The following is a 22,276-nucleotide window of genomic DNA, read 5'->3' on the forward strand; positions in this document are numbered from 1 at the left end:
TTGGCGGGCGACGTGTTCCGTCCCCTGGGTCCTATGTGGTTACCTTCTTAGTGAGACTGGTGTGGACTTTGGCCTGCAGTACATGAAATGCTGCAGCCTCTGGTTTCTAGTTGAGCCTTGCTGTTTCTCCGCTAGCTGAGGGACAGGTTCCCCTTATCTGGCCTGACCCCTCTACCTCCTGGTAGCAGCGGGCGTACGAGTGGCCTTCTGCACGGCCTGTATCCCTAGGGTCCCTTCGGTTCCTGGAGCCTTCCTGCTCCCACTCCTCTCTTCTCTCCTTCAGTCCTGGACCTCACAGGCTAGGCCCGCCTCCGGAGCAGAGCTCATGCAGAGCCTCTGCTCCTGTCACTTCTCCTCCTCTGTCTGGCTTCATATTTATACTCTCCCTGTCATGTGCTCCCCTAAGCTGCTTTCTCCACCCACACCCACTACATAGGACCCTCCCACCAGCTAGGGACCTGGGACTGTGCTCTCCCTTAGGAGCAATCTCGCCCTACCCCCACTGAGGGTATGTGTTGGATGCAGGTGTTAGGGTCCCGAGCCATACTCCTTCCTTACCTGAGGGTGAGATACCACACCTCTGGGTGAGATGCAGTACCTCAGTGGCGACTAAACCCTCAGGGGCGCCACACACCCTTCTGCAGTTTTGAAATGGCGACGGAGATGTTTAGTGCTGACGACGATGCCATTATCAGCATGACTATTCTGGTGATTTACATGCTGGAGCACACGTTAAACAGAATTCAGAGTAAGGTGGTGGGACAAGAGGAGGTGGAGGAAGTAGAAGAGGAGTCGTATGCGGAAGGGATAACATCTCCAAGGTCCAGACGGTCGGCAGCACCAAGGCGGCAGGCATAGGAGGGTGGAGGAGAGGCATTAACCAGGGCGCATGGTAGCAGCCAAACTGTTGAGGAAGGTGCAGGAGCCGAGGAAGAAGTGGAGGACGAACTGGCGATGGGAATGTAAGACTCATCAGATGAGGGAGACCTTGATCACATTTCTGTTGTGCGAGGTTGGGGAGAGAGGGCAGAGGAAGGAAGCATGATTCTTACCTCGCTACCAACACAACAAGGACTTGGTCCTCCTGGATGCGCAAGACACATGAGTGCCTTCTTGCTGCACTACCTGCAACATGACCCTCGGATTGTCAGAATTCGAAGTAATCCCGACTACTGGGTTGCCACACTCTTAGATCCCCGGTACAAAAGTAAATTTGCCAAAATAATTCCTGCCATAGAATGGGATTCACACATGCAGGAGTATCAGCAGAGGCTGTTGCAGAATCTTACATGTGCTTTTCCACAAAACACCAGTGGTGCACGTAGTGAATCTCACTGTTCTAACTTGCAAACCGTGGGACTGTCGAGTCTTCATCACTCAAACCGTAACAGGAACACAGTATCTGCTGGTAACAGCAATTTTGTGGAATCATTTCACCACTTTTTTAGACCATCCTTTGCAAGGCCACAGGAGACAAGAAGTCTGACACATTGTCAACGCCTAGAGAGGATGGTACAGGAGTATCTCCAAGTGAACATCGAAGCTATGACTGTGTCACTGGACCCTTGCTCATTTTGGGCTTCCAATCTGGAAAAATGGCCTGAGCTCGCCACTCACGCCTTGGAGATCTTGTCATGCCCCGCAGCCAGCGTTCTCTCTGAATGTGTGTTCAGCGCTGCTGGTGGATTGCTGATAGATAAGTGCACGCGGCTGTCCACTGAGAATGTAGACAGACTCATGTTCATAAAGATGAACAAATCATGGATCCGCAAGGACTTTTCTACCCCTGTGTCATCCTGGGGAGATTAAAAGCTTGAGGATTTGGTAAAATCACCTCACCAACCGTTTTAAGCAACTCTGGGGCAATTGATGCCACTTAAGTGGTGTCTGTGCCACAATTTTTGGAAAAAATGGAGACTCTTTTTGGAGTCCCCTTGCTGTGTTTTACGTGACGTTGGCATCGTCAATTCCAGGTGGGTTGGGTCGCTCACCCCCCTTTTGACTGTAAGAAACTACATACACTATGGCTTGGGGTAACACAGATGGTTGAGTCTGAAGAGCTGTTTACTCAGAGGTCTGCTCCAAAGCTTCAGTGTCTGCTAGTCAGCGTAGAATTTTTAACTGTATCTAGCCTAGGCAATACTTTGGGCATTGTAGCCCAGCTGCGAAGCAAGCTGCACCGCCTGTGTATCTAATAAGAATTTTGAAATGCATCTAGCCTAGGCAGACTGTGGGGACCCCCAACCAAACCCAGACGCTCAGCCCCCCTACCGCCCCCCTTTCCTTGACAATACAGAAATGTAACTCTTATAACTGGATGGGTGATGATCGGTCGCAGCTTTATTAACTCTTTATACTCATTCCATTAGAAAGGCATTTTATTTCTAAAATAATTCAGCTTGTTGCAGCATGCCCTGGGTCTCCACACCGGCAAGTTGGCCAACCAGTGTAACTCTCCAACATGTCCTTTATATTTCCAGGCCACGGAGGATCCTGCGTACTCGTATACAGGACTCTGACCCCCATCCATCACTCTTAACGCTTGTTCCACTCCGTCCTGGAGTACTGACAGGAATATGTCCACTCCAATATCCATTAAGTGAACACCGTCTGGCCGTATGAGGCCTGCTTTATCTCCTTCCAGTTGTCGGTGTTGTATCACTACACCGCTTCTGTCTCTTCTAAATTTTGCCATCCTAATATTTATTACCCGCCTTGTCCGTTCGATGGCCGTGATGTCTCGCGCACCTTGCCATACCGCTATCGGCACAATCTCTGACCATACTATAGTTAGTTTTGTGAAAAATTCTCTGAAGCGCTCAGTGTCTAGTTTCATTATTGCCATTAGTTATGCGCTCTTGTGATGACCTAGGTCGTTTCCCCGGGCCTGTATAACTAAGATGACCGGACCTCTTGCCTCTCTCCCTACCTTGATTACCTCCATTAGTACCTGTGGCCATAGCAGGCCTCTAATACCTCTCCAGTTGAAATATGTGTTATGAAACTCTAATTTCCTCCCGCCTGGGCGGACTTTTGCCCTTTTTTCTGCCCAATATATATACGAGTGGCCTATCACCCACACTGTTGGCTTAGCGTCACCTGTAAAAGAAACAAACCACGTTAGGATAACAAGTCCGGTCTTATGTATCTCGCCAAACACATGGATCGTCATCTCCCTGTAACATACCTGGCGGCGTCCTTGCATAGTGGTCCATCTCCCACTGTTCAAGAGCGCGCACTTGATTTCCAGTCCAGACTATCACTCTGGCTTTCCTCCATCCTGTCTGCTTGCCTCTGTTTCTTCTGCTTAAGGGCGGCGCCCGATCACTTCCTGCTTCTTGTAGCTGCTGCAGACACACCCCTTGTGCATCCTCAGCCTATTGCTGTCTGTCACCTGGTATTTAACCCAGCTCTTTCCTGGAATCCTTGCCTGAGCATTGTGTTCTGTCAGTTGGCTTCTTGTCACTGATGTGCCAGGTCCTGTCTGTTTCCTGCCTTGCGGTATCAGTTCCCGTGTCTGAACTGTGTCCTGTCTGAACTATCTTCTAGCCTGTTGTCTTCTGCCTATCCTGGAGGCTGTATTTCCAGGCCAGTCTGAACACGCTTCTAGCCTGTTCTTTCTGCCTTCTAGGGGCCGCATACCTAGACCCGTTCCTGTATCTTGCCTGTTCCTGTCTGAACACGCTCCTAGCCTGTTCGTTCCGCCTTCTAGGGGCCGCATACCTAGAACCGCTCCTGTATCTTGCTGCTGTGTCTGTTCTTGTCTGAATACTCTCCTAGCCTATTACCTGTTTTTCTCTATGTCCGTACCTTCCCTTTTCCTGCAGAATCTGATCCCGTACCTAACTCCTACTTGTTGTCCCTGTACTCCCGTTTGTGAGTTTAGAGTCCACTCGCTACTTCATTGCAAGTATCTTGTGTGTACCTGGTTCTGCCTTTCCCTTCCTGTCTGTTCCGTGTGAACAGAGCCCTGTCCCTTCTGCTGTTCCTTGCTCACCGCTCCGGCGGTTCTAGCCTGCTCTTCCTTGCTCACCGCTCCGGCGGTTCCAGCCTGCTCTGCCTTGTTCACCGCTCCGGCGGTTCTAGCCTGCTCTGCCTTGCTCACCGCTCTTGCGGTTTCCGCTCTGTTCTGCCTTTCTCACTGCTCTTGCGGTTTCCGCTCTGCTCTGCCTTGCTCACCGCTCTTGCAGATTCCGCTCTGCTCTGCCTTGCTCACTGCTCCGGCAGTCTCGCTCTGCTCTGACCCTTTGCTCGCTGCTCCGGCAGTCTCGCTCTGCTCTGACCCTTTGCTCGCTGCTCCGGCAGTCTCGCTCTGCTCTGACCCTTTGCTCGCTGCTTCAGCAGTCTCGTCCTGCTCCTCTCTCGCTCACCGCTCCAGGCGGTCTCGTCTTGTTCTGCTCTTGCTCGCCGCTCTGGGCGGCCTCACTCTGCTGTGTTTGTCCACCGCATCTGCGGTTCTGTTCCTGAGTCCCAGTCTGTACTAGGTCCTATCCACTCGGTGCTCCAACCTGTCGTACCTGCCAGTACCTCCCTGCCTGCATACCAGTCGTGCTTACCAGCATCCGCCAGTCTGCATACCAGCCGTTTCTGCCTATACCCAGCAGTCTGTGTGCCAGCCTAACCTGCCTGTTACTGTATTCCCCTGTGTGGGTCAACAGCCGTGTCCGGGGTCTGTCCTGGAGTAGCACCTGGTCCCTCTGCTCAGTTCCTCCTTGGTGCACTGGCGTCGTATGCCGTCGTGTGACCCTGGTCGGATCGGGTGGATACTTAGTTACGCCCCTCCAGGCATTCACTCTCCGGCACGGTCCAGTGGAATCACTACATATACACGCACACGCCACTCAGCCCGGGCGTATGCATTACACTCCCTATCCTCTGAACTTCCGTTTTTGACAGTCCTGCTCTTGCTGCTTCCGTGGCCGCGCCTATGCGGAATGAGTGTGTCCCGTAATCTTTGGGGTGGCTCCCTGCCAATGTTATGCATTTATTAAATATAACTTGGAACTGGTATCTTGATAATGGCGTTCCATCAATGTGTGATAGGAAGAAATTACTTTGTGATCTGATGGTTATATATGTTTTTACTATTGTTACCCGACTCAGTGTACCGTTTGTGGGTTGTAGATGTACCCAAGTGCCCCTGCCCGCTGGAACCGTTTTCAATTGGCGTATGCGTAGTCGTATTGCATAATTTTCTATGACTACGTCCTGGTGTAATAAGCCTCCACTGGTGGTAATTTTGGATTGAGGGACTAATTCGCTTATGCATAGCGCCCCGAAGAAGGCGATCGCAAATGCAGTATACAGTAGTGTTGCTTCAAATTGTGAGTGTCATGTTAATGGTGTTAGGGATATGATGTGAGAAATCAGTTTTAGTGACACGGGACAGGACGTCTACACTCCTGACTTGGCTGACCCCTTTTCCACCCTTTTATGGATTGTCTGATGATGAATCTCTTTGTCACATCTCCCCAATTCAGTAGTTGGAAGTGAAATGCTACTCCGGTCAGACACCGCTGCGCTGACGCCCCTGATATGCCCCTCATCATTAGCTTGTGGAGAAATTCTATGGTGAGTTGTAATCTGGCTTGTTCACATTGGTCAATCCATCTGCCTGCTACTAGTCGTGTCCACTCTTCCCATGCCTTACTGTATGCTTGCCACGTCGACGGGGCAACTGACGCTCTGATTAATGGCATCAACTATTTGCCACTAGATCCCATAGGGAGGGTGGGCAACTGTTGCCCGATGGGTGGGCGTTGGGGAGGAGCTCTGTGAAAATCTGCCAATTGAATTATGATAAAGCGTTAGCAGCAGCAGCTTTAGACCCCTCAGCATCGTGGCTAGCGCGGACCCATGCATTGTGTTTTAGGCACAGAAATGCTAGCCGGCGTAGACGGGAGAGACGATGATGCCATCTTATTAATGCAGTGCGCTAGGCTGGTGTTTTTTGTTATGAAGCGTATATTTGTGTTAGCCAGGAGAGCACCCCATATTTCTATTGCTACCACTATTGGGAAGAAAAAAATTTTTCCGGGCTAGATGCAGCTAAAAATTATTATTAGAAAGTGTTAGAAGACACTATCCGACTTGTGGCCTAGAACTGCAGCTGATACAGGCAGTGAACCAAAAAAGGCTGCAGGGATTAGGAATATGAGAAATGGAGTATCTGCGCTGGTCTTGGCTTAGGTACTGGAAAAAATTAAATATAGGCAAATCGGTAAACAAAATTATGTTTTATTTTTAATGATAATTCTTAAAATTGGGAAAAACAGTCGTATGTTTAAAAATATACAGGGGATGGTGGTTTATCTGCTTCGTGCATATAAAGCTTGCTAGGAGCTTGCTAGGATCAATCTAGAGGGAGAAAGGATGAGGGGTTATTACCTGATACTGTTGCTAGTTCCAGGAATTCTAATAGGTGTCAAGGGTGGTTACCTTCTTAGCGGTCTAGATGTATTTTCAATAGATGTGTTCTAGTCCGTGGGGATGCACTCGGGGATTCTGTGAAAACAATGGGATTTTTGAGAGAGTGGTATGTGTTTAAGGATAATGGTCTCTATTCCTATAGTTCATACCTGATTTAGTGGGATGGTGGGAATACTGGCAGGATTACCAATGTTGTTATTCAGAAGGTTGTGTTGCTGCCGTTTTTCTGTGATTTAGAAAGTTAATATTTCTTAGGACAATAGACAGGTGTGACTATGTCCAATAGATTAGATTTCCTGATTAGATTTACCTTGTATGGTGCGACGCTTGGTCTGACAGAGGCACCTTTTGTGGTATCTGCAGTGGATGTACCACTAAGTGACTGCAATGAAAGAGTTGAAACTCTCTCCCTTAATTTCCTTGGTGGCTGCAGTAGCTGCCAGGAGGAGCCGTAGAGGGTTGTGCTGCTATATGCTTTGTAGGCAGTATTGGCAGTCTATAGTTTCACATGGGCACCTTCCAGTGGTGTCTGGAGTGGGTGATGCACAGAAAGTTGTGTGGCTGCTGTGTTCCTGTGACATAAAGTAATTATTCCTTAGCACAATAGACAGGTGTGGCTATGTCCAATAGATTAGATTACCTGATTGGATTTACCTTGTATGGTGCGACGCTTGGTCTAACAGAGGCACCTTTTGTGGTATCTGTGGTGGATGTACCACTAAGTGACTGCAAGGAAAGAGTGGAGACTCTCTCCCTTAATTTCCTTGGTGGCTGCAGTAGCTGCCAGGAGGAGCCGTAGAGGGTTTTGCTCCTATATGCTCCGTAGGCAGTATTGGCAGGTATAGTTTCACATGGGCACCTTCCAGTGGTGTCTGGAGTGGGTGATGCACAGAAATATTGTCATAAGAAATATTAACTTTCTATATCACAGAAAAACGGCAGCAACACAACCTTCTGGATAACAACATTGGTAATCCTGCCAGTATTCCCACCATCCCACTAAATCAGGTATGAACTATAGGAATAGAGACCATTATCCTTAAACACATACCACTCTCTCAAAAATCCCGTTGTTTTCACAGAATCCCTGAGTGCACCCCCACGGACTAGAACACATCTATTGAAAATACATCTAGACCGCTAAGAAGGTAACCACCCTTGACACCTATTAGCATTCCTGGAACTAGCAACAGTATCAGGTAATGACCCCTCATCCTTTCTCCCTCTAGATTGATCCTAGCAAGCTCCTAGCAAGCTTTATATCCACAAAGCAGATAAACCACCATCCCCTGTATATTTTTAAACACACGACTGTTTTTCCCAATTTTAAAAATTATCATTAAAAATAAAACATAATTTTGTTTACCGATTTGCCTATATTTAATTTTTTCTAGTACCTAAGCTAAGACCAGCGCAGATACTCCATTTCTCAAAAATTATTATTAATTTCAAAGCTGGTGGAGCTTGGTATAGATGGCCTAATATAATGAGTACCACACACTGCTACTAAGCCCAAAATTATTTTCCGGGCTAGATGCAGCTAAAAATTATTTTGAATTTGCAACCTGGTGGAGGTTAGTATAGATGGACTAATAGAACAAGTCCCACACACTGCTGCAAGCCCAAATATTTTTTCAGAGTTAGATGTTGATAAAAATTATATTGAATTTGCAACCTGGTGGAGGTTAGTATAGATGGACTAATAGAACAAGTCCCACACACTGCTAAAAGCCGAAGCCAAAATATTTTTTCAGAGCTAGATGCAAATAAAAATTATATTGAATTTGCAACCGGGTGGAGGTTAGTATAGATGGACTAATAGAACAAGTCCCACACACTGCTACAAGCCGAAGCCCAAATATTTTTTCAGAGCTAGATGCAGATAAAAATTATATTGAATTTGCAACCGGGTGGAGGTTAGTATAGATGGACTAATAGAACAAGTCCAACACACTGCTACAAGCCGAAGCCCAAATATTTTTTCAGAGCTAGATGCAGATAAAAATTATATTGAATTTGCATCCTGGTGGAGGTTAGTATTGATGGACTAATAGAACAAGTCCCACACACTGCTACAAGCCGAAGCCCAAATATTTTTTCAGAGCTAGATGCAGATAAAAATTATATTGAATTTGCAACCTGGTGGAGGTTAGTATAGATGGACTAATAGAACAAGTCCCACACACTGCTACAAGCCGAAGCCCAAATATTTTTTCAGAGCTAGATGCAGATAAAAATTATATTGAATTTGCAACCTGGTGGAGGTTAGTATAGATGGACTAATAAATGATGCTATGCTCAAAACGTTTTACTTCACTAGGTGCAGTAAAAAAATTGGTATTCTATACACAGGTGGTATATCTTGCAACACAGATAGGCTACTCCACTGACTAACACACTCTGCAAGAGGCCAAAAAGGATTTGCTTTGCTAGATTTACCCAAATGCTGTGAAAAAAACTTGCACAGCACTGGCACAGACCTGCCTGGCAAAAACTGATAGGAACTGATGTAACTTAGTCCTGAAAAGGACTGCAATTACAATTATTCTTTACTTCCAACCTATCTATTTAAGAGCACAGACCTGCCTGATAAAAGTCGTAGGAAATGATGTAACCTAGTCCTTAAAAGGACTGCAATCACAACTATTCCCTACTCCCAAGCTATCTGTAGATTTGTGCGAAAATTGGCTTGAAATTAACAAAGTATAGCGCACACAGCAACAGCGGTGCCGTCAAACACGCAGCTGCAGCAGTGAGAAAATGGTGGCGACGGGGAAAATGGCTGGGTCTTATAGAAAATGGCTGGGTCTTATAGGGCAAGGACATGTGACATACACTGCCAATGACACATGCCCTTGCTTGTGTGAAAAAAAGCAGTTCGCTCCGTGTGTGTGCTGCTGATAGGCTGACAGACTGCACCGCCCCACTGTAAATGCGGGGAAGAGAAAAAAAAATGGAGATCTTCATTATTCCTGCAGAGATCCATCCCCTGCCCCTCCCCCCGCCCCGCTGTACACTCAAACTGCATATTAACATTAATTTTCAGCATTACTGAGAAAAAATGCAGTTATGATTTTGGTGCACGAACAGTTATCGAACATAACCTCGAACAGCCGAATTATTTTCAAATCGTTCGGGTTCGCCGAACGGCTCGAACACCGCCCAAAACAGCTCGAATTTGAGATTGGCGAACAGTTCGAGTCGACACCGCTCATCTCTAGTCAGGAGATAGTAAGAGCTGGAACTAGCATTTTTTTTATTTAAAGTAGACATATGACTTGCTGAAAAAAATTTAATGAAATATCTTGTAAAAATCCCTGAATTTCTGCATTTTTCCATTTTGTGCTGCATCATTCTATTGCAGAAATATTCACATTTGTTGCTTTTGGAGGACAATATAGGAAATGTCTGCTTGTATTTCAACTGGGTGTTTCTTCAGAGTCTTCTCTGGGGGGCATATACTTTCAGCCCTCCCTCCAAGATTCTGCCAATCACAGTTCAGCAGTCTAGCAATCTCAGAGCCTTCTTTCGGGGCATGATCTTTAACATTGATGTCTTATCATAAAAAAAGATCATCAATGTGTGATTAGTGGGCATCTGATACCCCATAATTCTCTTTTATTCATGCAGCTCTCACTAATACTGTAGCTTGGCCCTTAAGGTGTTATGAATTGGTTCTGACACTGCATATAAACCAGCGGCCTCTTCTTCGAGCTAATTAGTATGGATACCAGAAGTTAGACCCATGGGTCAATGTGAAATCCTGAACAACCTCTTAAAACTTTTCTGATGAGTTCTTCTTTGACTTAAAGGGGTTTTCCTGGCTTAAGCTACAAGTCTGCAGTCACTCTATGTGACTGCAGACTTGTGAACCCTCACAACTGGCACACTGTATGCTGCTAGAATTCTCCGCTGCCGGGAGTGGCAGTCATGTGACCAAAAGTATGCGATATCCATACATCTGGCGACAATCTGACAGAATTGTGAGAATGCATATTGCATGCCTGCGGTCACGTAACCGCCGCTCCCAGCGCTGACACCGAAGAATCCTTACAGCACACAGTGTTGTGGTTAGCACTGTTGCTTTGCAGCACTGGGGTCCTGGGTTCAAATCCCACCAAAGACAACATCGGCAAGGAGATTGTATGTTCTCCCCATGTTTGTGTGGGTTTCCTCTGGGTTCTCCGGTTTCCTCCCTCACTCCAAAGACATACTGATAGGGAATCTAGATTGTGAGCCCCAATGGGGACAGTGATAATGTCTGTAAAGCGCTATGGAATTAATGGTGCTATATAAGTGAGTAAAATAATTAAATAACCTCCCTTCAACCAATAATTATTTGAAATTTGTTAAAATGAACTAATAAAAATATGCACAACAACTCAAGGCTGCAGCTTCAGTTTATATAACTATGTGCAACAGTACTCTTGAACACAATACATTAGCCCAACAGTGTATGTTTATATGAGTGAAGTGTAAAAAGTGATTTCAGCTTAAGCAGAATGAAGGTCATTAGCATTCCCAGTAGCACACATTTCATGAGAAATATGAACAATGTGCTCCTGCTTTTTAGCCAGCATAAACAGTAATGAAATATATTATGTTAATAAATGCAGTGGGAACCTTGCTGGCAAAGCACTTCTACAAAGTTTGTCTCTTGCTGGATGTACATTATCAAGACAAGTCACAAAGCACCGATAAGTCTTGCCTCTAGAGGAGGTATTCATTTCCCCAACATTTAAACAACTGTCACTAGTGATACTCCTCAGGTGTACATATGGGAAAGATTATCTTGTGTTTATAAGCCAATCTCTTCATTAACTGCCTGCTTCTGTGAAGCCTCCTTCATACCGCTGGAGTCAGCTCTTTTGCGTCTCCTACAGATAATTAGAGGCCACTCAGCATCACAGGTCTAACCTGTTGACTGCAGAGATTGTGTGTCCTTACTGATATCAGCTGGCCTCAGCAGGGTGTCTCAGATTACATTAAAATTCATGGTTATTACCCTGGATGCAGTTTAACATATTATTCCTACACAATTTAGCATAATATTATGCAATAAAAACTTAAAAGGAACCAGTCATCAGATTCATGCTGCCCGAATCAGTGGCAGAATGAACTACATGCTGTCAGTGTTATTGCAGTTACGTAAGTTTTACTCTGAAATGCCGCAGAATTTTAGAGCAAGCATACTTTGAAATGCCAGCCGGTACTATGTGGCTTGGATGACTATTCCGAGGCAAGTCCCCATGGTTTCTCCATGTTCTGATCTCTGAGTATTAATCAGTTCCCAGCAATCACATGATGCTTAAACAAATCTTCTCTGTATTCCACCATCAAGTGAATCCAAATAACATTGTAATTATATACAAGAAGATTACAAATTTGCAGAATAAGTTTTTAGTATTTAACAGCTGCAGATGGAAAGAGAAGATTTGACATGACAGCTGTCAACTATCTGATTAATTGACTAAGGGAAATAGCTTTGTACTGGTGCTCCACTGGAGCTCAGTGCCAACTGATTGCTTTATTACTGATCCCTATGACTAACAGGCCCCTCCATTTCCTATTTTCCTTTACAGCTGTTTTCTTCCACGTTCCAACGTTGAACGCATACTGATGTTACCTCCGCCTGGCACGTATCTGTTCCTGTCTGCCAAAATGGCTCTTTCCTTCTGCGTTACAACGTGGAATACACACAGATATCACTTCCGCCCTGGGAAGCGCACGCTTACGAGACGCTATTCTCCGGGCGGTTGTGATGTCGGACCATACCATGCCTGGTAATACGATGAGACACACTCCAGGGATCAGCTGTTATCCCTTCCTATTATTGAAATGCTCAGCCTGATTGGTCCATTCTGGTTTAAAACAGCTACTTACCCTTTTTCTCCTTGTTCTCTCGTGAAAGCTGTGGGCAAAACGCGTGTTGGGCAATCCACATTGATTGTGGTGGTTTGTACTAACTACCATGTACTTTTCTGAGTACTGCTTTGCTATGTTGTATACAGTGGGAAAAATAAGTATTTGATACACTGCCGATTTTGCAAGTTTTCCCACCTGCAAAGAATGGAGAGGTCTGTAATTTTTATCGTAGGTACACTTCAACTGTGAGAGACAGAATCTTAAAACAAAATCCAGAAAATCACATTTTATGATGTCTACATAATTAATTTGCATTGTATTGCATAAAATAAGTATTTGATACAATAGAAAAACAAAAATTAATATTTGGTACAGAAACCTTTGTTTGCAATTACAGAGCTCAGATGTTTCCTGTAGTTCTTGACCAAGTTTGCACACACTGCAGGAGGGATTTTGGACAAATCCTCCATTCAGATCTTCTCCAGATCTTTCAGGTTTCAGGGCTGTCGCTGGGCAACTTTGAGTTTCAGCTCCCTCCAAAGATTTTCTATTGGGTTCAGGTTTGGAGACTGGCTATGCCACTACAGGACCTTGAAATGCTTCTTATGGAGCCACTTTTTAGTTGCCCTGGCTGTGTGTTTTGGGTCATTGTCATGCTGGAAGACCCAGCCACTACCCATTTTCAATGTTCTTACTGAGGGAAGGAAGTTGTTGGCCAAAATCTCACGATACATGACACCATCCATCCTCCCTTCAATACAGTGCAATCGTCCTGTCCCCTTTGCAGAAAAGCACCCCCAAAGTATTATGTTTCCCCCACCATGCTTCACGGTTGGGACGGGTTGTACTCATGCTTCTTCTTCCTTCTTCTTTCAGATTCTGTCTCTCATAGTTGAAGTGTACCTACAATAAAAATTACAGACCTCTCCATCATTTGTAGGTGGGAAAACTTGCAAAATCGTCAGTGTATCAAATACTCATTTTCCCCACTGTATGTCCACCCTAGCTTTTAACAGTAAGATTTATCTTGAGCGTGCACATACAGTACAGACCAAAAGTTTGGACAACCTTCTCATTTAAAGATTTTTCTGTATTTTCATGACTTTGAAAATTGTACATTCACACTGAAGGCATCAAAACTATGAATTAACACATGTGGAATTATATACTTAACAAAAAAGTGTGAAACAACTGAAAATATGTCTTATATTCTAGGTTCTTCAAAGTAGCCACCTTTTGCTTTGATGCCTGCTTTGCACACTCTTGGCATTCCTACATATATGAACTTTTTCTGTATGTACTGTATATCTTTATTTTTGCCCCCACATCATGGATTTTAATCCTTTCGAAAAATCTTTTCCCATTGATTCCATTTACTTTTCTATATAATATGTAACAAATAAAATCCAATATTTTCATGCGATATACTGGTTGTGAGTTATATGTATAGGTCTAATATTTCCAGTGGACACACAACCGCTATTTATTTGGCTCCATTTATGTCTAACTAAGATTGCAAATTTGCAGAACAAGTTTCAGCCCATTTTTAGTCTTCAGCAACTGCAGTTCCTGAGCATAGGTAGGAGCCCATTGGTTGCTAGTCACCTGGGCTCATGGTCAGAGGGAGGTATAAAAGGTGGGCACCATCTTAGAACAGAGTTCAGTTCGTTCTGTCTGTGAGGAGAAGTGGAGAAGACAGGGAGCAGAGGCTCTGTAGGAGCTCTGCTCAAAGGCGGGCCTGAGAAGAGGCCGGGGCCAGAGAGAGAGGAGAAGGAACAGTGGAAAGGAAAGGGAACAAGACCAGAACAGAAGTAACAAGTGAAACAGAAAGGCTCAGGAACGAGAAGGAAGAGAGAACCCTAAGGACCCAGGAGACTGCGGGTGACGGGTTGGCAGAACAGGGTACCGGATCCCAAATTGGTGGAAGCAAATCATCTTCAGCCAAGAATCGGAGGTCGTGACCAGCCCTTGGTGCGACCCCTCACTACACCTTGCTAGGAAGGCATACCATATAGGGTCAGAGAAGTGGGCACGTAGCCCTCCCAAGAGAAGGCCCGCGGGAGCTGGACATAAGCTTGGTCACTGGTGGGGCACGAGTCGGAGGAAGGACGGAAAGGAGCTTTGAGACATACTCCAGAAAGACCAGGGAGTTGACCGAGTCCCCTGCCTGGTGGACGCAGCACGGCTTGGGTGGTCACTGCTTTGTGAGAGTGGCCTGGAGAATACAAACTGTGAGTAAAAGACATTGGATTGCAACACGTTGTCTGTGACTTCTTGCTCCTCCGGCACTGTTGGTATTGGGACTATCTGCACTATCACCCCCACCATCCACGACACTGCCCTGGGGCTGTACTCTTCCCGTGGGGAGTCACACTACCTAAGCTGCATACACCATCAGCCCCAGCGGTCTGCCTTGCAGCGGCGGTCCGCACTGACCGCATTCCACGGGTGGCATAGTCGGACATTAAACCACAAAAACCCCACAAAATACCGCCATTGGCCTGACCACCCTGAGCCACGGGACCGGGTCACCGCCACACGGAGACTACAACCCCCAGCATCCAACAAAAAGCCCGGTTCTGGGTGCCCCGCGGCCCAGGGGGCGAGTCATAGACTTACCCTCAAAAATTTTAAAAACTTCAAGCCAGGGTTGATCAGTGAAAATAAGATATCACTTATCTAGAGATTTGGTGAGAACTTAAAGATCAGTTAGGGTCTGACCACTTGGACCTTACTAATCAGTAGAATGGGCCACTTTTATCTAAGTAAGAATGGAGTGGCAGTGTGCATGCCTAATGAAGCTCCATTCATTCTCTATTGTGTTGCGAGTTAAAGTTGAGCTTCATGTCTGTCGAATATGTGCACTCCTACGCCATTCTAACAAAGATAAAAGTGTCCTGTTCTTCCAATCAGTGGGAATCCCATGGTCGAACCCTTTAACTCACCTGTTCAGGCTCCAGCACTGGGCATTGCCTGCTTTTCTTCTGTGTACCTCCCTTTCCATTAGTCCATGCCAGGTTTCTCAGGTAACCAAGTGATCTCCTCTGACATTATCACACTAGTCCTTTTAAGGTCAGGTATGCACACTCAAAGCACAGGGGCTTAAGTATTAAGTAGTATTGTCCACATTTTCCTCAAGTTTATCAGAAGTTTGCTACCACTTTATATGGTACAGCTTCAGTCAGGTATCTATCACTTCCTGTGCACTTCTTACTAGCATGCCACAACCAGCGTTATTTTCAAGCTTAGTCCAGCTTAGTAGGTGCTGTCCACATCTACCTCTCTCAAGCAAGTTAGCAACTTCTTGCAACTGTTCTCTCTGCTGTTCACACCTAGCCTCTGCCATCAAGATAACATCTCTTCAAGTGATTCTTGAGCTTGCCTATATTTCACTGCTATCCTGCAGATAACCATTTCTGCACTATAAGTCCTAGTTTAGCATCGCTGTTATGAACCATTGCCTGCTGGAAGATATCAGACTGAATTAAAGAGGTTGTTCAGTATTTTTACATTGATGATCTATCCTTAGGATAGTTCATCAATGTCTGATCGGCCAGGGTTTGACACCCGGTGCCCCTGCCAATCAGCCGTTACCGATGTCGGCGGCGTCCGCCGGACGCAAGTACTCACTTGTCGAGCTGCTCTGTCTTCTGGTAGTGGGAGAGGCTTGCTACTACACATCTGCCTCCTACTCAAATCAATAGGAGACGAATGTGCAGTACCCTGCGGTGGCCACTATCAGAAGACTGCCAGCTCCGCAAGTGAGTACTTCCGGCCAGCGGCCTCCGCTGCCAACACTGATAACAGCTGAACAGCAAAGGAGGAGGGTGTCAGACCCCGACCGATCAGACAATGATGACCTATCCTAAGGATCAGTCATCAATAAAAAAGTAGTGAACCACCTATATTAACTCCTCTGTCATTCCTGTGATTACCAGAATCCTTGCTGGAAGTTGCTGGATTGCATAAACATCTCTGAATTCCTGTGGTTAACTGCAACCCTGCTGGAAGACACTAGTATACTATGCAGTTACTGTTTCCATGTGTATCTGCACATCTGGCTCAGCTTCATCTGGTGCTTCTTGCTCTGATTCTATGCACCCTAGCCACTGGTCCATGCTGCTCAACCAGATCTATGACTTAGAGAATCCACAAGAGAATACCAAAGTCGCAGATTCCAAAAGGTAGCAGCAGCAACAACACTGTTGCCTTTGGATATAGATGACCTATCCAGACGAGTTATCCAACTTGCTGTGGGCTATCTAGAGATCATCTACGTGGTGCATGACATCTCAATTCCTATGGATGTATAGCCTCAAACCCTTTATGTAAAACTTCCAACTCCTCAATACCTGCCACAGCCACCTGTGACATTTTATTGGGGAAAATATCCACATCTGCCTACTCAAGCTTATTTTTATAGAGATCCTAAGGCCTTCTGGTACTTTGTGAACAAATGCATAGTAAATTTTTCACTTTGCCCTCAATAATTTTATTCTGACTTATTGAAAGTGGTATATACTTTCCCTTTGTCTGAATATCCCCTTGGGTTGCACAATTATGGGAATAAGATGATTCAATGATGCATTCTCTACCTGTCTGCCTTCTGTACATTGTTTGCTGAACCAGTTTGTGTCCATTCTGTCGCTGACTCTATTTTCAGGCATAGACAAGGGGCTAACTGTGCAATGCTATGCCACCCAGTCCTGTACCCTGTCATCGGAATTGTCCTGGGACAATGACGCTCTCCTGACAATTTTTTTATGCCAGTCCCTCTAGCCAGGTATAAAGACACCATGCTGGTAGAGATTTGTCATTTTCTTTTGACAACCCGATTTCTCTTGCTACTTGTGTGGACTTAGGTTTTGAAAACACATCAAGGAAAAAAGATCAAGATTCTCATGTTCGAGATTCTTCAAAATCTCCTCCTAGAGAGGTCATATAGGAACTCATTCAAACTGGACAGAAAAAATTGACTGTATAATGTCTCTATTGTGGTGAAAATTATCACATTCACATGAAATGTGGTAAGTTCAAAGATGAAAATTTTAAACCCTAGGAGAAAAAGAAGGGCTTGCCTTGGGGTCAACTGTATTCTCCATGAAGGATAAGCTTGTTGAGTTTAGGGGTCAAACCTTTATTGATTCATGAGCAGCAGAGAACTTTATTGACCTCTCATTAGCTTGAAGGCTGAAGATTCCATTTTTTCTTTAGAGATGCCTCTGAAACTAATTTCTTTGAATGGCTCCATAATTCCTCATAGTGATATCCAACTTCGGACTGAGTATGTGTCTTTTCAGATTAGAGCACTTCATTTTGAGAATATTTCTTTTTAAGTTTTGCCACTTTCTGAAGCGCTTGTGCTTTTGGGACTTCCATGGCGAAGGCTGCATATTCTGGTTATTGATTGGTCGGCTAACAAGATAACCCAGTGGGGATCATCTTGTTTTCATGGGTTACCTGGAAAACTCATCTGACAGATGCTTGGATATTAAGTGCTACTGTCCACAGTTGCTTCAAGTTTGTCAGTAGTTTTCTTCTACTTCATTTGACTCAGCTCCACCCAGGTGTAATCTCCTTCTGACTTTCATGAACTAACCAGCATTATTTCCAAGCTCTCTTCAAGTTACCAATTTCTCACGATAGCATAGAGGAAACTTTTCTTGAGAAGTGTACCAGTTACATTAGTACTGGGGTAAGAAAAACACTTATGATGAAGAACTGGTAGGTGTCTGTGTGCGACTTTCTTTGACTCACTATGCTCCACTGTATGTAGACTTCAATATGGACCTGTAATTTTGTGTCATTAAGGATTTTTTTTTACACTTTTTACTGTATGGCACATGCTTAGACACACTAACATTATATAATAATAATCTTTATATTTATATAGTGCCGACATATTCCGCAGCGCTTTACAAATCAGACAATTTACAGACATTATTGGCACTGTCCCCATTGGGGCTCACAATCTAGATTCTCTATCAGTATGGAGTGTGGGAGGAAACCAGAGAACCCAGAGGAAACCCACGCAAACACGGGGAGAACATGCAAACTCCTTGCAGATGTTGTCCTTGGTGGGATTTGAACCCAGGACCACAGCGCTTCAAGGCTGCAGTGCTAACCACTGAGCCACCGTGCTATTCATACCTCATGAACTTTTCCACATTTTCTCAAGTAAACCCACAAATGTAAACGCTTTTATGTGGATTTTATGGGATATACCAACACAATAGAGAAAGTATTTGTGAAGTGTAAAGGAAATGATACATGGTGTAGGGTTAAATCCTAGCTCTACAGGCTCTGATTAGGTGCACCTGGCTGGCTCTGCATAACCAGACTAGGTGTTCACCTTAGTCAGTCAGCTGAGGGAAGCTAACCAGAGTGGATTTGTGTCGGTGTTGAGAGAGAGATAATAGTGGTTTTGTTTGACTGGCTTGGGACGAACTCAGCTGTGTATGAGTAGCCAGGTTCTGTGTTGCTTAGTTAGTGTCTGGAAAAAGGCTAAGGACTTATGTTTATTGTTTTTTGTTTGGTACTGTGCAACCAGTGAAATATAAACATCACATTGTTTTGATACAAGAGTCCAGTGCCTGTCTGAACGCTACCTACTGCCTGAGAGAATGAATCCCTACAATTAGTCGAGAAGCGAGCATGAATTCCCAGAGAGCACCGGTGATTGCAATGTAAAGCTTGAATGTCCTGGGAAAAGGCAGATACAGAATTGCAAACACAGGCTAAAAGCATGGAGGAGCTTGTTAAGCAATTAGTCCAGCAGCACCAGACTCAATAAGAGACTAACAAACTCCTGAGAGTTTCAACAGGAACAGCAGTAGTTGAGGCAGCATTTACAACAGCAACAGCAGAATCTGTTACAGCAGGTTTGACAACAACATCAGCAGCAGATGTCTCTCATGGTAGAAACTGTCCATGCCAGTGTAATGGAATCACCTGTCAGCCAAACTGAAGGTATCTGGGTGAGGTGAAAGGTACGGGAGGCCTTTCAGAAGATGACTCTGGAGGACGACATAGAGGCTTTACTGACTATATTTGAGAGGGTGACAGACAGGGAGAAACTGCCCCCAGAGCAATATGCAGAGGTTCTTACTCGATACCTTACTGGGGAACTGCAGAAAGCATATTGCAACCTTGCAGTATGGCAAGCTGAAGGCGGAGATTCTGGCACGTTTGGGTGTATCCCTGTCTTTTTGGAGCTACCAAAGGGAAAAGCCTCCCTGTTCTCAGATGTTTGACCTGTTACACCTTGTCCACAATTGGCTACAGCCTGAGACCTGCTCTCCGGCACAAATGGTGGAAAGAGTGGTAGTGGACAGATTTATACACTCACTACCTAAATCCATACAAAAACTGTGTTGCCCAGGGAGATCTCCAGAACGCAGATGACCTAGTTAGCATAGTGGAAAGATACTTGGCTGTGGAGAACTACCTGAGCAATCAAGGGAGCCTGAGGTTACCTTTCAGGGATACCTAAAAGAAGGGGCCTAATATCACCTCAGAAAGGTGCCCATGGTCCCAGGAGGGGTCAGAGCAGGTTTCAAGGTGTACATCTCGTAACATTGTCTGTTGGAGGTGTTGTGCCCCAGGTTATATATCAGCCAATTGTCTCCTGACCTTGGAGCCGATGGACTGCAATGTTTAACGGTGCTACTCCTACTTCACCTACCCTGCCTGCAGTGCTGCTCCTCATCCTGGCGAGGTGCCTCAAGAATGCCTGGTGACTGTGAATGGTGTCAAAGTGAGGGGATTTCAGGACTACGGGAGTTTGGTGACCCTGGCAAGGGCCACCTTTCCGCAAGTGCTAGTTCCTATGAAGGGGGTAAGGTGTATTCATGGAGATGCCAAGAATTATCCTCTGGCCCAGGTGAACATACGCATAGACTGTGGTCCACCAAGTGGGAGTGTTCAAGAATTTGTTGCATGCAATTGTTATTAGTCAAGGTTTTCCTTTGTTTTTTGACTTATGAGCTGAAGCTGCAGTACACAGTAGTCCAGTATGCCACAAGGTGTCGGCTATAGTATCAAAGGCACATGATGTAAATAGTGAATTTCTGCTCACTGTGCTGGCTAGAAAGGAGGATGAGAAAGCATCCCCTGAAGGCAATATCCCTGACCCGGAGGAGTTCCTGGACAACTATAGGTCTGCCTAGCTCAGAAACTTAACAGTGAAAGATATGGAAAATGTAAGTGTATTAAATGGGGTTCCCCAGGAGATGGGATCTGATAATCTGTTTCTGCAAGAGGCCAGCCATAATGATCGGTAGTGTCGTGGGACCAAAGTGAAGGGACGGGTAAAAGTGCACTTTTTCAAAGCCCAAGAGGAAAAATCCATTAAGTATAATCGGTCTGCTCGAGTGAAATAATTTAAGCCTGGGCATCATGTACTTGTGTTAGTACCCACAGTGGAGAGCAAGTTCCTTAACCAGTGGCAGAGACCCTATAGGGTGGTGGAAGAGGTCATATAACATACACTGATCAGGGAAAAGGAAAGCCTTTCCCATATATTATGACAACCTACTAAAACCCTAGAAGAGTAGACACGCGCTCGAAACCCTTTGCTTGGGGTGGTGTGGGGTATATAGCAAAGCCAGGTAGGCTAGGGTTAAATTCTGCTGAAGCTCTACAGGCTCTGACTAAAGTAAACACCTAGGCTGGTTATATTCAGAGCCAGCCAGGTGCACTTAGTCAGTCAGTTGGGGGAAGCTGACCGGAGTGGAATTGAATTGGGGCTAAAGAAAAAGAAAAGCAGAATCTCTCTCTAAGAAGAGTCTGCACAGGCCATGTGCACCAAACTGCAAGTATAACTGGATGCTATGAACATAAGCTGCCTTTTTTACTGGATTGTGACTAGCTCAGCCGTGTATAAGTAGCCAGGGTCTGTGTTGTTTAGTTAGTGCATGGACAAGGCTAGGGATTTAAGTGTATGTTTTTTGTTTGGTACTGTGCAACCAGTGAAAAATAAATATCACACTGTTTTGATACAATAATCCAGTGCTTGTGTGAAAACTACCTACTGCTTACCTGAGAGTGTGAATCCCTACAATGTTTTTCTAATTATTTTAAAAATATAAATCCTAAAATTGAGACATGAACATTCAGCCCCCGAGTCAATACTTTGCAGGGCCACCATTTTCTGCAATTGCTGCTGCAAGTCTTTTAGGGTGTCTTTTATATCTCTACCAGCTTTGCACATCTTGGAGCTAAAATTTTTGCCCATTCTTCTTTGCAAACTAACTCTAGCTCTGTTAGATTGGATGGTGAGCATCTGAACAGCAGTTTTCAAGTATTGCCACAGATTCTCAATGGAATTTTGATCTGGAATTTGTTGGAGCCATTCAAGCACATGAATATACTTTGATCTATAACATTTAATTGTAGCTCTGCAGTATGTTTAGGTTTGTGGTCCTGCTAGAAGGTGAACCTATGACCCAGTGTCAAGTATCTTGCAGCCTCTAACAGGTTTCCCTCCAGGACTGCCCTGTATTTAGCTCCAGCTATCTTCCCATCAGCTCTGATCAGTTTCCCTGTCCTTGCTCAAGCAAAGCATCCCCATAGCATGATTCTGCCACCATCATGTTTGACAGTGGGTATGGTGTTTTCAGGTTGATGTGAAGTGCTAGTTTTCCACCACACATAGCGCTTTGCTTTTAGCCCAAAAAGTTCTACTTTTGTATCATTTGATCAGAGTACCTTCTTCCACATGCTAGCTGTGTCCCCTACTTAGCTTTTTGAAAACTGCAAACAGCACTTCTTATATTTTGCTTTCAAAAATGGCCGTCTTGCTACTTTTCCAAAAAGGCCAGTTTTGTGGAGTATATGACTAATAGTTGTCCTGTGGACAGATTCTTCCACCTGAGCTGTGAATCTCTGAATCTCATCCAGTGTGACCATGGACGTTTTGGCTGTTTCTCTAATTAGTGTTCTCCTTTCTTCGTGTGTCAGTTTAGGTGGACGGCCATGTCTT

The sequence above is a fragment of the Phyllobates terribilis genome, unplaced genomic scaffold, assembly GCF_046119375.1.
Source record: "Phyllobates terribilis strain yellow unplaced genomic scaffold, ASM4611937v1 Scaffold_3__8_contigs__length_932513732, whole genome shotgun sequence".
Classification (NCBI taxonomy): domain Eukaryota; kingdom Metazoa; phylum Chordata; class Amphibia; order Anura; family Dendrobatidae; genus Phyllobates; species Phyllobates terribilis.